We start from the raw sequence: 15,272 nt of genomic DNA on the forward strand, positions 1-15,272 counted from the left end.
GGAGAATCGCTTGAACCCGGGAGTCAGAGGTTGCAGTGAGCTGAGACTGCACCATTGCACTCCAGCCTGGTGACAGGGTGAGACTCCGTCTCAAAAAAAAAGAAAATATATATGTGTATATATATGTATATATATGTGTGTGTATATATGTGTATGGTTTGCTTCCTCATTCACCTTATCAAAGCCTCTCATTTACGCCCCTCCCGTGGACCCCAAACCACAAACCATGACTGCGGTACCCGTTTATGAATCGCGTTTGCTCAAACACGCGGTTTAACGTTTTAACAAAGCCTCGGGTTAATTTTAGGGGGAGAAAGGTGGGACCGGAAGCTCCATGAACCACAGCTCCTCCCACGCTGGAACCCCGCACACGGAGTCGGGCTCTCCCGGATCACCCTCCCGTGGTCACCGCACTACCTGGGTGGGGGAGGCGCGGGGTTCCCGAGAGGGCTCCGGCCGGCGGAAGTGGCGCCCGCAGGTACAGACAGGACGCAGGGGCCCCGCTGCCCGCGCCGCCCGGCCCTGCACAGAAGGGGACTGAGGCCCGGCTGCGCCCGGCGACTCGGTCCGCAGGTTCCGCAGCCCATGGCTGGTTCTAGCAGGTTTCAACCAGCCCTCTTCCCCACTTCCGGAAGCCAGGCGCAGTCCACTCACGGTTCCTCGGCTTCCCGGGTGTCCCGGCGTCAGCTAGGGATGTCCCAACACCCGCAGGTCACAGGGTGGCCGAGGCTGCTGCAGAGCCACCGGGGCTCCCAGAGCCAGGAAGTAGCAGCGGAGACTCACAGGAAGAGCCTACGGTGGCGAAGGCGAGACAAAGCGCCCGCCAGCCGGATCCCGGAAGCCGCCCTCTCCTTTCCGGCGGCGCGCCTGATTGACGGGCCCCCACTCCAGCGTCCCTGATTGTCTGGGCTTCAGGCCCCGCCCCCTCAGGCCCTGAGTGACAGGAGATTGCGATCTCACGTGAGGCTGGATGAGGCCAGAATGACCGTTTTGGCCTAGCGGTTTATAGGGGGTGTGTCCCTCCTGCGCTGGGATCTGACCAGGCAAGGAGCACATTCGCATTTAACCTTGTATACAAGGTTATAGCTATTTTGCATAATAAGATATAAAATTGCAAGCAATATAATGGCAATTCTGTAACTGCCCAGTGGGTTCACCTTGCCCGCTACCTAGACAGAGCCGGTTTCTCAAGACGGGGGGGAATAGCAATAGAGAAGGAGTAATTCACGCAGAGTCGGCTGTGCAGGAGACCGGAGATTTGATTTTTATTTTATTTTATTTCATTTCATTTCATTTTATTATTTCTGAAACAGAGTCTTGCTCTGTCGCCCAGGCTGGAGTGCAGCCTCGGAGTTTTATGATTATTCAAATCAGTCTCCCTGAGCATTTGGGGAAAAGAGTATTTAGAAAGTTTATTTTGCCAAGGTTGGGGATGCTTGTGCATGACACAGCCTCAGGATGTCCTGATGACAGTTGCCCAAGGTGGTCAGAGCACAGCTTGGTTTTGTTGGAGATAAATGCTCAGAGACGCTAAGTGAAACCAGCACTTAAGCAAAAGTTTTCTCAGCCACGCAATTTACCTCTGCGGAAGCGTGCTGCTCGCATCAATCACAATCGCAAGAGCACACGGAACAAAGGAAAGCAGGGGTTTTTATTCCTAATGCAATCCCTACCTCTGGCATGGGCGGGGGCCAGACCTCAAGATCTAAACTGACCCGGTTGGCTATTTGTGAATACTTTCCCAAATAAGGAAGGAGGAAGGGAGTCGTGAGTTACAGGTGGGACGTGTGGTTTGAAAGGGAGAAATGGGTGTAGAGCAGGTAACCAAAGGAACAGATGTGAGTTATTGATTAGAACTGACGGGGGGAAGGTTGTTTACAGTAACTAAGGGCAAGGAGGCATGGAGAACAAGAAAGTTGAGTTCGAGAACAAAACACAAGAATGTTAACTTGTCGAACCTCGGAAGAGAAACTGACTGTATCTGACGGTTTTACACATTTTAGGGAGACAGGAGACATCAATCAACATATGTAAGATGAACACTGGTTTGATCCGGTACAACCTGAAGCAAAAGTGGGTCAACTCGAAGCCAGGAGGGGGCTTCCAGGTCACAGGCAGGTGAGAGAGGAACGGTTGCATTCTTCTGAGTTTCTGATGAGCCTTTCCAAAGGAGGCAATAAGATATGCATTCTTCTTAGCCAGCAGCGGATGACTTTGAATAGAATGGGAGGCAGGTTTGCCCTAAGCAGTTCCCAGATTGATTTTTCCCTTTATCTTAGTGATTTGCGGGGCCCAAAATATTTTCCTTTCCAATTTCCCCCTTTTGTTTTAAAAATATTTTGGAGAAAGCATTTTAGAAGAAAATCAGTCTTTGGTGGCAGGTTTTGTCTGACTTCTCATGGAGTAACTGAGATTACAGGCGAGTGACACCACACCTAGCTATTTTTTTTTTTTTTTTGGTAGAAACGGGGGTCTCCCTCGGTTGCCCAGGCTGTCTCTGGTGCCCAACGCAGGGTTCCCCGTAATCTCTACAAATAATTCAGTGAAGGAACACCAGAGCGTGGAAAGCTGAGGACGACCGACAAAGGACTCTCGAGTAGGTTTTCACTTCAAGCTCTAGGGTAAGGAGGGTGCTCGGGGAATTCCAGGGAAACCTCGGGAAAATATGGGTCAGGCTGAGAATAAGTTCGCTAATTACTTAAGCCTTGTGCAGCAGTTACTGCGCCGCGGAGGGGTAATTGTCAGTACCCAAAAATCTCACATCTTTGTTCTGCCTGGTAGACAAGTATTCTCCTTGGTTCCCGGAGTATGGAACCATGAATGTAGAAGATTGGGACAAAGTGGGATCAGACTTAAAACGAGCACAACAAGAGGGCCGCGATATTCCCGTCTCTGCTTGGTCTGTGTGGTCTGCAATTAAAACGGCCCTGGAGCCCTTCCACGCTGAGGAGGAGAAGGAGGATTTTCAGGATGACATAGGAAAGTTGAATAATCAGGAGTCTAATTATCAGCTAAGTGAACCATGACAGTCTCGTTTAAAAAAGGGTGAGAAACGGGAAGGTATGTATGCTAATCTCCAAAGACTTATAAAAGAAACTGTGCCACCTACTGCACCTTTAGGGGAAGGTCTGGAATGGCCACCCCCAGGCCAGCCTCGTGAAAATTTGAAAGGGGAGCCTGAGACCCGCGCCTTGCGGCTCCCATTGTTGGAGGCCCCGCCAGTAACTATGGCGAAGGGAAGCTTCAGGCTTGTCCAACAGCCAATTAGGATGAGGGAATGATCTAGGCTTGCCCACCTGTCAGTTATAGTAGAGGAGTGCTGTGAGCGGGTCCAAATATAAATTATAGCACAGGGACAATCCAGGCATCCATTCGCCAGGCACAAGAAATGGGGGATTTGAATGCTTGGCAGTTTCTGGTACTTATTTCACCAGCTGAGGATGCCAGAGAACTTACTCAAGCATGCTGGGAGCCATTTCCTTTTAAAATATTAAAAGACTTAAAGCAAGCAATTGGACAATATGGGCCAAATTCCCCTTATGTTCATTCCTTGTTACAATGTGTGGCTTATAACAGACGTTGAATACATATGGATTGGGAGACATTAGCCCGATCCACCCTGTCCCCCTCTGAATTTCTCCAAATGAAAACCTGGTGGACGGATGAAGCAACAAATCAGGCAGAAATGCTCAAGCCCAACGTCCCGTTAATATCACACCTGATCAATTGCTTGGAATCGGACAGGCATGGGGTACTCTAAATCAACAGATGGTAATGGGTGATGAGGCTGTTGATCAGCTCAGAACTACATGCCTAAGAGCCTGGGAAAAAGTTCACGACCCTGCTACTGCTTATCCTTCTTTTCACACATTTCAACAGGGTCCAAGGGAGTCTTATCCTGATTCTATCGCCCGTTTGCAGGATGCGGCTCAAAAGGCTATTTCCAATTCTCATGCCAAGAAAGTGATCGTTCAGCTGCTTGCTCATGAAAATGCTAATACAGAATGTCAGGCAGCAATTAGAACTATTAAGGGAATGGCAGATCTAAATGAGGAAAAAACTTTAAGTGAATACATTAAAGCCTGCGATGGCATTGGGGGGCACTTATATAAGGCCAGCCTCCTTATATAAGGCCAGGGGGAGAGAGGGGGATGCTATTACTCCCCATATCGTGGGGGGTTTCTCACCCCCTGCGATGTGGATTGTAACAGTGAGGGGGAGAGAGAGGATCGCTGTTACTCCCCTTTATGATGTGGATTTTAATAATTATTCCCCCCTGAAATGTGTGTCCATTATTAGCAGTCTCTTTTGTTCACGATATTAGGAACAATTTCACAGGTTATGTGTACACAGCCTGCGATGGGAGAAAGATTACCATCCTCTGCACCTCCCGATATTAGGAACCATATCACACAATAAGTGTACACTTTTTCGGAGATTTGGGGTAATGTCTTCCTATTTTTCCCTGAATATTCAGAGACATATCACAGGGCGGCTGTACACCCACTACTCTCTTGGCAGGAACATCATACTTTACCTACTGGAAATTAGGAACAATATCACAGACTGGGTGTGAAGCCACTGTCATACTGGAAGTAATATCATGCTCTTCCCCCAAGTTATGAGGAACAATATCACAGGGGGGTGTGTACCTTCTCCGGTAGGGGTAGTAGTATCATCATCTCTTCCTTTAGATGACAGGAACAATATCACAGGGTGGGTGTACACCCCGTGTGTTTTTGGAAGCAATGTCATTCTCTCTTCTAGGTTTTCGGATTCATATCACAGGCAGGGTGTACACCCCTTGTTGTATTGGAGGGAGTCTCATCCTCTTTCAACCTGCATCTTTAGAACAATATCCCATGGGGGCTGTCCATCCCTTCAATATTGGTACTAATACCATCTTCTCCTTTCCTGGATATAAGAAACAGTATCACAGGAGGCGTGTACACCCCTTGCAATATTGGTAGTAATATCACCTCTCCCTTGTGGTTATTAAGGACAAAATCCCAGGGTAACTGAACGGTTCCTACTTTATTGGGAATAATATCCACTCACCTCCTGGATATCAGGAACCATATCACTGAAGAAGTGTCCACCCACTTCGATATTGTTAGCCATGTCATCTTCTTCCCGCCTGGATATTAGGAACGATACCCCGGGTTTGGGGGCTGTGTACACCCACTGTGATATCGAAAGTAAAATCAGCCTCTTTCCCGCTGGATATTAGGAACTCTATCACAGGTGTGTGTGCACCTTCTGGGATATTGGGAGTACTATGAGCCTCCACCCCACTGCATATTAGGAACAATATACGGGGAGCAGGGTGGTTACAGCCCCTGGGATATTGAGAGCAATATTCTTCTCTTTCCCCTGTACATTAGGGTCTACATCACAGGGGTCTGTACACCTTCTGCGATATTGGGATTAATGTTGTCCTCTCCCCTATTGAATGTCAAAAACAGTATCATAGAAGGGTGTACACCTCCTGCGATATGGCCAGTAATATCATCGTCTCTACCTTTGGATACTAGGAACAACATCACAGAGGGTGTGTACACTCCCCTGCGATATTGAGCATAATGTTATCCTCTTTTCCCCTGGATATTAGGACTGATATCCCTGGTGGTGGGAGGTGGAGTACATTAAGAACAATATCACTGGGTGGGTGTACATACCCTGAGATATTGGGTGTAGTATCCTCCTCTCTTCCCTAGGATATTAAGAACAATATCACAGGAGGGGTGTACCTCTGCAGCCCCTGTGTTATTGGGAGCAATAGCATCTTCTCCCCCTCTCGATATAAGGAACAATATCCCAAGGTGGGTGTACATCCCCTGCAATATTGGGCGTAATGTCTTCGTCTTCCAACGTGGATATTGGGCATAGTGTCATGGGGGGTGTAAGCTTTCTTCGATATTTGGAGCAATATCACCCTCTCCCCTCAGGATTGTAGGCAAAATATTGAAGTGGTTTTACAACTCGTGTGATATGGGCAGTAATATCATCCTCTCCCCACCTAGATGTTAGGAACTATATCACAGGCAGCTGTACACTTCTTTTTTTTTTTTTTTTTTTTTTTTTGAGACGGAGTCTAGCTCTGTCACCCAGGCTGGAGTGCAGTGGTGGGATCTCGGCTCACTGCAAGCTCTGCCTCCCAGGTTTACGCCATTCTCCTGCCTCAGCCTCCCGAGTAGCTGGGACTACAGGCGCCCACCACCTCGCCCAGCTAGTTTTTTGTATTTTTTAGTAGAGACGCGGTTTCACCGTGTTAGCCAGGATGGTCTCGATCTCCTGACCTCGTGATCCGCCCGTCTTGGCCTCCCAAAGTGCTGGGATGAGAGGCGTGAGCCACCGTGCCTGGCCTCGGCTGTACACTTCTTGTGATATTGGGAGTCATATCATCCTCTCCCATCATGGATATTCAGAACAATATTACAAAGGAGGTGTACACCCCCTGCCATATTGAGAGTAATATTATGCTCTCCCCTTCGGGATACTAAGAACAATACCACAGGAGGTGTGTACAACCCCTGTGATATTGAGAGTAATATCATCCTCTCCCCCTGAATATAAGAAACAATATCACAGGAGGATGTACACCTCCTGTGATATTGGGAGTCATATCATTTTCTCTTTCTCTGGATATTCGGAACAATATCACAGTGGGTGTGTACACCCCCTACGATATTGCCACTAGTATCATCGTCTCCCTTCCAGGATATAAGGTATACACCCCCTTGTGATATTGGGGGTAATATCTTTCTCTCCCCCGCTGGCTATTAGGAACAATGTCACAGAAGGGTGTACACTTCCTGCTCTATTGGGAGTGATATAGTCCTCTCCGTCCCTGGATATTAAGAACAATATCACTAGGGAGTGTACACCTCCTGCAATATTGAAACTAATATCATCCTCTCACCTCCTGGATATTAGGAACCATATCACAGGGGTGGTGTACACCCCCTGCGAAATTGGAAGAAATGCCATCCTTTCCACCTTTGGATGTTAGGGACAATATCACGGGGGAGGACCACGCCCTCTGCGATATTTGGAGTCCTATCATCCTCTCCCACTCAGGATATAAGGAACGAGATGACCGAAGGGTTGTACACCCACTGCGATAGTTTCAATAATGTCATCCTCTACCCCCTGGCTATTAGGAATAACATCATAGAGGGGTGTATACTTTCTTCGATATTGGGAGTAATATCCTCTCCCCACCGGATATCAGGAACAAGTCTATTAATTATTAATATTAATAAATATAAGAAAAATTAAGAGTAATCATCGATGTTAATAATCACAATAAAGATAGTAAAAATTAATACTGGTTAAAAATGTTAACGATTAGTATTAATAATTAATAGTAATATCACTGTTAATAATAAAATAATGATATCAGCAATAATGTTACTTAAATCAATACTAAGTGATGCTGGTAATAAAATAATAATTAATATTAAGAACTAATAATATTGTTAAACATGATTAATGTTAATAATTAATTTTAAGTATGCATAATCATATATTTAAAATAATTATCCATAATTAATAAATGGATTCCTATTAATTAATAGTATCATTGATAATTATTAAAATCGATCATTGATGTTTAATAATTAATTATATTATTACTCCTAATACCGCAGGGGGTGTACACCTACCTGTGATGCTGTTCCTAATATCCAGGGACGGAGAGCATGATTTTAGTTTTAATATCGCAGTAGGTGTACACTCACCACGTGACACTGATCCTAATATAAACGGGGTAGAGTATGACATGACTCCAAACATAGCAATGAATGGACAGCCACCCGGTGATACTGCTCCTAATATTCATGGAAAGTGTGTATTATATTACTCCCAATATCACAGGGAGGGCACAGCTCTTCTGCGATATTGTTCCTAGTATCCGGAGGGGGAGAGCATGATAATAATTTGCAGGCTGTGTTCACCCGCCCAGTGATATTGTAATTAATATCCTGGGAGGGAGAGGATGATATTACTCCCCGTCGAGCAGGAGGCGTACACCCAGCCTGGGATACTGTTCCAAATATCCATGGAGGGGAGCGGTTGATATTACTCCAAATATGGCAGGGGATGTACATCCACCCTGTGACATTCTTCTCAATATCTCAAGGCTGAGAGGCTGATATTACTCCCAGTATCGCAGACACTGTACACCCCTGTGTGATAGTCTTCCTGATATCCCGAAGGGGAGAAGATGGTATTAATCCCCATATTGCAGGAGGTGAACACCCACTCTGTGATATCTTTCCGAATTTGCACGGGTAGAGAGGATAATATTCCCAATATTGCAGAAGATGTACACACCCCTTCCCCCTGTGATATTATCCTGAATATTCCAAGGCACAGAAGATGATGTTACTCCCAATATCGCAGAAAGTGTACACCCCCCAGGGATGTTGTTCCCATGATCCAAGAGGGGAGAGGATGATACGACTTTCAATATCGCAGGGGTGTACACGCCCCTGGTGATGCTGTTCCTAATTTCTACCTAGGAGAGGATGATATTACTCCCAATATCGCAGGGGTCATAAACACTCCTTTGATATTGTTCCTAATATTCAGGCGGGGAGAGGATGATATTCCTCCCTATATTGCAGAGGGTGTACACCCGTCTTTGATACTGTTCGTAATGTCTAGACGGGGAGATGATATTACTCTCAGAATCGTAAACACACTGTGTGTCCACCGTGGATCCTAATATCCAGGGAGGGAAATTACTCCCCAAGACGTGGGGCGTGTCCACCCCGCCTGTCACATTGTTTCCTATACCCAGGGAGGAGAGGATGATATCGCTACCAATATTGAAGAAGTGTACACGCCCCCTGTGATATGGTTCCTAATATCTTCGTTGGGAGAGGATGATATTACTCTCAATATCACAGGGGTTGTCCATCCCGCCTGAGATATTGTTCCTACTATCCAGAAAAAGAGAGAATGATATTACTTCCAATAGTGCACGGCGTGTCCCCCGCCATGTGATATTGTTCTCAAGAGCTAAAGGAAGAGAAGAGACTAGTATTCTTTGTACTGCAGGGAGTGTACAACCAACTGCGATATTGTGAGGCACCCCTTGTGAAAACAAGAAAGACTGAAATTTCATGAGACTCCAGTACCACCTGGGCAGCTCTGCCTTCCCCCACAGTCTCTCCAGCTCCCTTTTCTGTCCCGTGGGTGTAGAAGAACAGCTCTCCGCAGCAGGGTCTCACCCAGGGCTTCAGAGGACTTGATGGATTCACTCTTTCCTTCTGTTAGCAACACCAGGCACGGCTCTCTGCTGCGGATACTAACAAAACATTTTCTCTGTTTAATTTCTGAAAGGAATTTCTCTGGGATTTCCTGAACCATCAGGAGGGTCCCCGCATAAGAGATCATTTAAGCCACGGGGAGATCAACTTACATGAATTTTCAAAAGAAACAACTAATCAGTTGCTTGCATTTTCTGTTGTACTGTTACTCAGATCTGTTGATGAAGGTCTACTATCAGTTTTTAAGGTAATTTACAGGGAAGCAAATCATTAATTAGATTAACTCCTTCAGCTATGAAAGGATATAGTTTATTTTTCAAATGTAATTAACTATTAATCATCTTTTAGTATATCTGAGTTACGGTATCCTCCATCAGAAAAAAAAGTGACTGGATTACACATAAGTTTATATTCTCTATCACAGATCAATCAATATTAATCTTAGCTAAAATAATTTAACTTGTTTCTTAAAAACACATTTGCTTTTGTATGTAAGAGCAGCTAAGTATTGAAAATCAAAGAGCAAATTGTAAAACAGGATTAACCAAATATTAGGAAATTTTTACAGATGTTTGCTGCATCGATGGAGTAGGATATTTGCATCATCAATAAACTAATTCTTTTATTATTTCAAAGTAAATAATTTAGGTTAGAATATTTGTTATTGACATTTTAATCTTTTTTCAGATTATACATTTGACAGTTATTTTTAAAATGTTTAAATGTTCAAAGAAAAATTACTAGAAATAGAAAAACTAAAGTGAAAAGTAACAGCCCTCAAGAATTCCATCTCCCAGAAATAACTACTGTTAATAATTAGGTAGTGTTGCTCATTTTTGCTATGAGTGTACCAAAGTGAGTTCGTAGGAAGGTACGTTGTGTTTCATAGCTAGCATTTTTCATTAACAGTGTGTTTTTGGCATCTTTGTTCTTCCTTATTCTTTTTGTCAGCTCTTTGATATTCCATTTTATCAATATGTTATTATTTACCTAAGCAGTCCTTCATTGATGGATGAGTTGTAATGTTCCTGATGTAGAAAATTCCTAATTATTATGCTGAAATGAACATCTTTGTTCATTTGGGCACTTATGTAAATACTCTTAAAAAGTAAAGTTCTAAGACAAAAGATATCAATAAGGTTTTTTAAATTCTTTTCTTTTATTTATTTATTTATTTTTTTTAATGAGACAGGGTCTCGCTCTGTCGCCCAGGCTGGAGTGCAGTGGTGCAGTCATGGCTGATGATAGCCTCGACCTCCTGGGCTCAAGCCATCCTCTTGCCTCAGCCTCCCAAGTAGCTGGGACCACAGGCACGAGCTATCATATCCAGCCAAGATTATGTTTTTATTTTCATTCTTTTTTTATGTTTACTAGATGTTTACAATTATTTCATTAATTGCCTATTAATGTATTTTCTCCATTTATTTCAGTTTCATTTTTCCCACTGGTTCATTAGCCTTATTTGTATACATATTGCTTTGTTATTTGTTCATAGGTTTTGATTTTTCTTTTCTCTGGCTTCACATTTGGAGTCATTCTGAAAAGAATCTTTGCTTTTCAAAATTAAAAATATAGGTATACATTTTCTCTGGTACTTCTATTTTTTCTTTTTTCTTTTCTTTTCTTTTCTTTTTTTTTTTTTTTTTTTTGAGACAAAGTCTCACTCTCTCACCCAGGCTGGAGTGCAGTAGCACAATCTCAGCTCACTGCAACCTCTGCCTCCTGGGTTCGAGCAGTTCTCTGCCTCAGCCTCCCGAGTAGCTGGGATTACAGGTGCCTGCAACCACGCCCGGCTAGTTTTTTTGTATTTTTAATAGAGGTGGGGTATCATCATGTTGGTCAGACTGGTCTTGAACTCCTGACCTTATGTTCCACCCGCCTCAGCCTCCCAAAGTGCTGGGATTACAGGCATGAGCCAACGTGCCCTACCTATTTTTTCTTTATTTTCCATTTACGTCTTTGGATCCAACTGGAATTTATTTCATCTTGAGAGTAAGGTACAGAGTCTAGCTTTACTTTAAAAAAAATTAATAGTCATTATTCTGTGTAAACTTGGACAAACATAAAACCCCAAAAACAAATAAGAACACCTCATGGATTGAGTTAGGGATAATTGACATTTTTCACAATATTGAAGCTTATTCAGGGACACAGTGTCTCCTTTTCTTCATTCCTCAAGTCCTTCCATCTACGTGGCACCTCCAGCCTCCCAGGTGGCTGCTCAGGTTGGAAGCCTCAGATTCCTCTCCTCTCTTCATACTACGTCCTTGGAACAGGTTTTAGAAATATGTTCCACAGTCCGGGCACGGTGGCTCATGCCTGTAATCCCAGAACTTTGGGAGGTCAAGGCAGGTGGATCACCTGAGGTCAGAAGTTCGAGACCAGCCTGGCCAACATGGTGAAACCCTGTCTCTAATAAAAATACAAAAACTAGCTCGGCATGGTGGTGGGTGCCTGTAGTCTTGAGAATAGCTTGAACACGGAAAGCAGATGTTATAGTGAACCGAGATTGTGCCACTGCTTTCCAGCCTGAATGACAGAGCAAGACTCCGTCTCAAAAAAAGTAAAAGAAAAAAAAAATATGTTCCACATCTGCTTCTTCCTGTTCCTCCTGTGCCACCACCTGGCCATACCGCCTTGGTCCCTCCCTGGAATGTCGCTGGCACTGACTGGTCTGCCCACCGACTTCTGCGAGCCCTTCCCCTTGTCATAACACAGCAGCCAGACTGATCCTTCCCCAACATGTCATCCTCTCCTCAGAAGCCCTCAGATGGGTTCACGTCTTGGAACAGAAGCCAGGTGCTCTGCAGTGGTACACATACGCCGCTCTGCAGTGGGATATATATGCTGCTCTGCAGTGGCATGTCCGGAGCTGCACGCCCCGGCCATAGCGAGTAGTAGCTGACGATTGAAGACGCCTGAGCTATGTTCATTTCCACCCCACACCTTCTCCCTATCTTTGCCTTTTTTCCCTGTATTAATACCTCATAAAAGATGGCGCTCTTCCTGCTTCTTCTTCACCTATTTTTCCCACGCCCGCGAAAATTACTACCTGACAGCGCAGGTGCAACATGACGTTCGACCAGAGAAACCAATACCTACTTGGTCACGCCCTCTGCGATGAGATCATCTCCGCCTCTGGCCCAACCCCTTTCCCTCCAAGTGTATATAAGGCACTGCATTACCGCCATTAAAGAAGACTTGATCAGAGCACTGTCTTGTCTCCATTTCTCGTATCTCTTGTTCCCCAAATTCCCACCCCCTCTTCCAGGGCCTGCTTCGACTATCCCGCGGGCCGGGAGACGTGGCGCCCGAACACGGACCTGGAAACGAGGGACTCTGTGAGGAAGAGGACGCCAAAGGATGGTCGACCGCTAACAAAGACAAAAGGAATTAAACTGATCACCGCGGGAACCTGCCGCGTCAGGATCGAAGGTAAGTGAGGCGTCCGAAATGGGACAAGAATTAAGTCAGCATCAAATATATGTAGGACAATTAAAAGAGGCTTTAAAGATATGAGGAGTAAAGGTTAAAGGTAATGACTTGTTTAAATTTTTTGATTTTGTAAAAGATACTTGCCCTTGGTTCCCACAGGAAGGAACTATTGATATCAAAATATGGCGTAGAGTAGGGGATTGTCTTCAGGACTATTATAATACTTTTGGGCCAGAAAAAATTCCTGTGACCGTTTTCTCTTATTGGAACCTCATTAGAGATTTAATAGATAGGAAGGAGGTCGATTCGCAAGTCATGGCTGCGGTGGCTCAGACAGAGCATATTTTAAAGGTGAGCTCCTGTTCTAACCTTGCGGGGCCTCCGCAAGATACGGAGGAGGGTCTCATTTCCCTCGAGGGTGATCGTGGGAGTGGATCCCAGTGGATGTGCGGATGGCTGGGCGGGTCTTGCATGTTTGCAGTTTTTGTAAATTTGTCGAGTACCATCTGAAAATAATTATTACTATTCAGTGATTCTCAAGCTTTCTCAATTTTGGCAGTGTATATGAACCACCTGAAGATTGTATTTTAATTGGTTAAAACAATGGTTCTCATTGAGTTTCAGCCTTCAGTGTGCATGAAACTCACTTGGGAGGCTTGTTCAATCACAGCTTGCAGAGCTCTGCCCTCCAAGTTTCTGATTTGCTGCGTCTGGGGTGCAGACCATTATTTACTTATCTACCATGTACCCAGGTGATGAGGTTTTTGGTCTTGTAGGCATGCTTTGCGTTTACAAGATTTAAGAGCAGTAAATATCACTATGATCCTTATGGGTGCCTTACAACCAGGATTACCTTCACCGGTTGCGATTCCTCAAAAATATTTTAAAATCGTTATTGACCTTAAAGATTGCTTTTTTACAATTCCCCTTCATCCTGCTGACCAAAAAAGATTTGCCTTTAGTCTTCCATCTACAAATTTTAAACAACCAATGAAGCGCTATCAATGGAAAGTCTTACCTCAGGGTATGGCTAATAGTCCTACCTTGTGTCAAAAATATGTAGCTGCTGCTATAGAGCCAGTCAGAAAAACGTGGGCACAAATGTATATTATACATTATATGGATGATATTTTAATAGCAGAAGAAATTGGCGAACAAGTCTTACAGTGCTTTGCTCAACTCAAACAAGAGTTAGCAGCAGCTGGACTACAAATAGCCCCAGAAAAGGTACAATTACAAGATCCATACACCTATCTTGGTTTTCAAATTAATGGACCCAAAATCATTCATCAAAAGGCCGTTATACGTCGTGATCATTTAAAAACTTTAAATGATTTCCAAAAATTACTGGGAGACATAAATTGGCTTCGACCGTACTTAAAACTCACTACAGGAGAGTTAAAACCTCTTTTCGATATATTAAAAGGAGACTCTAATCCAAAATCTCCCAGGTCCATTACTAAAGAAGCATTAATAGCACTCCAACAGGTAGAACATGCCATTGCAACACAATTTGTTACCAGTATTGATTATTCTCAGCCATTAATATTCCTTATTTTTAACACAACAATAACCCCTACTGGCCTATTTTGGCAGAACAATCCCATTATGTGGGTACACCTGCCCTCCTCCCCTAAAAAGGTTTTGTTGCCTTATTATGATGCCATAGCTGATCTAATTATCTTGGGAAGAGAAAACAGTAGAAAATACTTTGGAATAGAACCCTCTACCATTATACAGCCCTACACTCAATCACACAATCATTGGCTGTTACAAAATACGGAAGCCTGGCCAATTGCTTGCGCTTCTTATACTGGCGTGATTGACAACCATTACCCACCTAACAAACTTATTCAATTTTGTAAACTTCATGCGTTTGTGTTTCCCCATATTACCAGCAAAGAACCTCTCAATGACGCATTATTAATTTTCACTGATGGATCTTCCACAGGACTTGCCGCTTACACTTATAATAATGTAGTCGTTAAATTCCAGACCACTTATACATCAGCTCAGCTGGTCGAATTGCAAGCTATAATTGCAGCACTATCAGCTTTTCCTTGTCAGCCACTTAACATTTACACAGACAGCACCTATCTGGCTCATTCAATACCCCTCTTAGAGACCGTGCCTCAAATTAAACATTTCAGACACAGCTGACCTATTTTTACAATGTCAACAACTTATTCGAAAAAGGACTACTCCCTTTTTTCTTGGGCATATTAGAGCACATTCAGGATTACCGGGACCTTTAACACAAGGTAACGCAACAGCTGACGCGGCAACAAAAATCATAGCCACAGTCACTACAGACAATTTGCAACAAGCACAAAAAGCACATGCCTTACATCATTTAAACGCCCAAACTTTAAGACTCATGTTTAAACTTACCAGAGAACAAGCTCGACAAATAGTTAAACAATGCGCCAACTGCATAACATATTTGCCTGTTCCCTATCTAGGAGTTAACCCCCGAGGACTCATCCCCAACGAAATTTGGCAAATGGACGTTACTCACCACTTAGAATTCGGTCAGCTAAAATATATCCATGTATGCAT

The 15,272-nt window shown here is 44.0% G+C and overlaps 1 protein-coding gene and 1 long non-coding RNA gene across 6 annotated transcripts in view; one reads left to right on the top strand and one right to left on the bottom strand.

The window, feature by feature from the left end:
- The window catches only part of LOC112425993 (endoplasmic reticulum membrane-associated RNA degradation protein-like), an 82,466-nt gene that overhangs the window by 57,366 nt on the left and 9,828 nt on the right, over positions 1-15,272 (top strand). The window lies entirely within an intron of this gene.
- Positions 1-15,272, bottom strand: part of LOC112425994 (uncharacterized) — a 42,160-nt gene that overhangs the window by 13,223 nt on the left and 13,665 nt on the right. The window contains exon 1 of one of the 2 annotated variants that reach the window (XR_011618506.1): positions 655-919. The exons of the other annotated variant lie outside the window; for it this stretch is intronic. This is a non-coding gene — a long non-coding RNA (uncharacterized lncRNA). Of the gene's footprint in view, positions 1-654; positions 920-15,272 lie in introns of those variants that run through there. 2 annotated transcript variants of the gene reach the window in all.

This window comes from Macaca nemestrina, chromosome Y (genome assembly GCF_043159975.1).
Source record: "Macaca nemestrina isolate mMacNem1 chromosome Y, mMacNem.hap1, whole genome shotgun sequence".
Classification (NCBI taxonomy): Eukaryota; Metazoa; Chordata; class Mammalia; order Primates; family Cercopithecidae; genus Macaca; species Macaca nemestrina.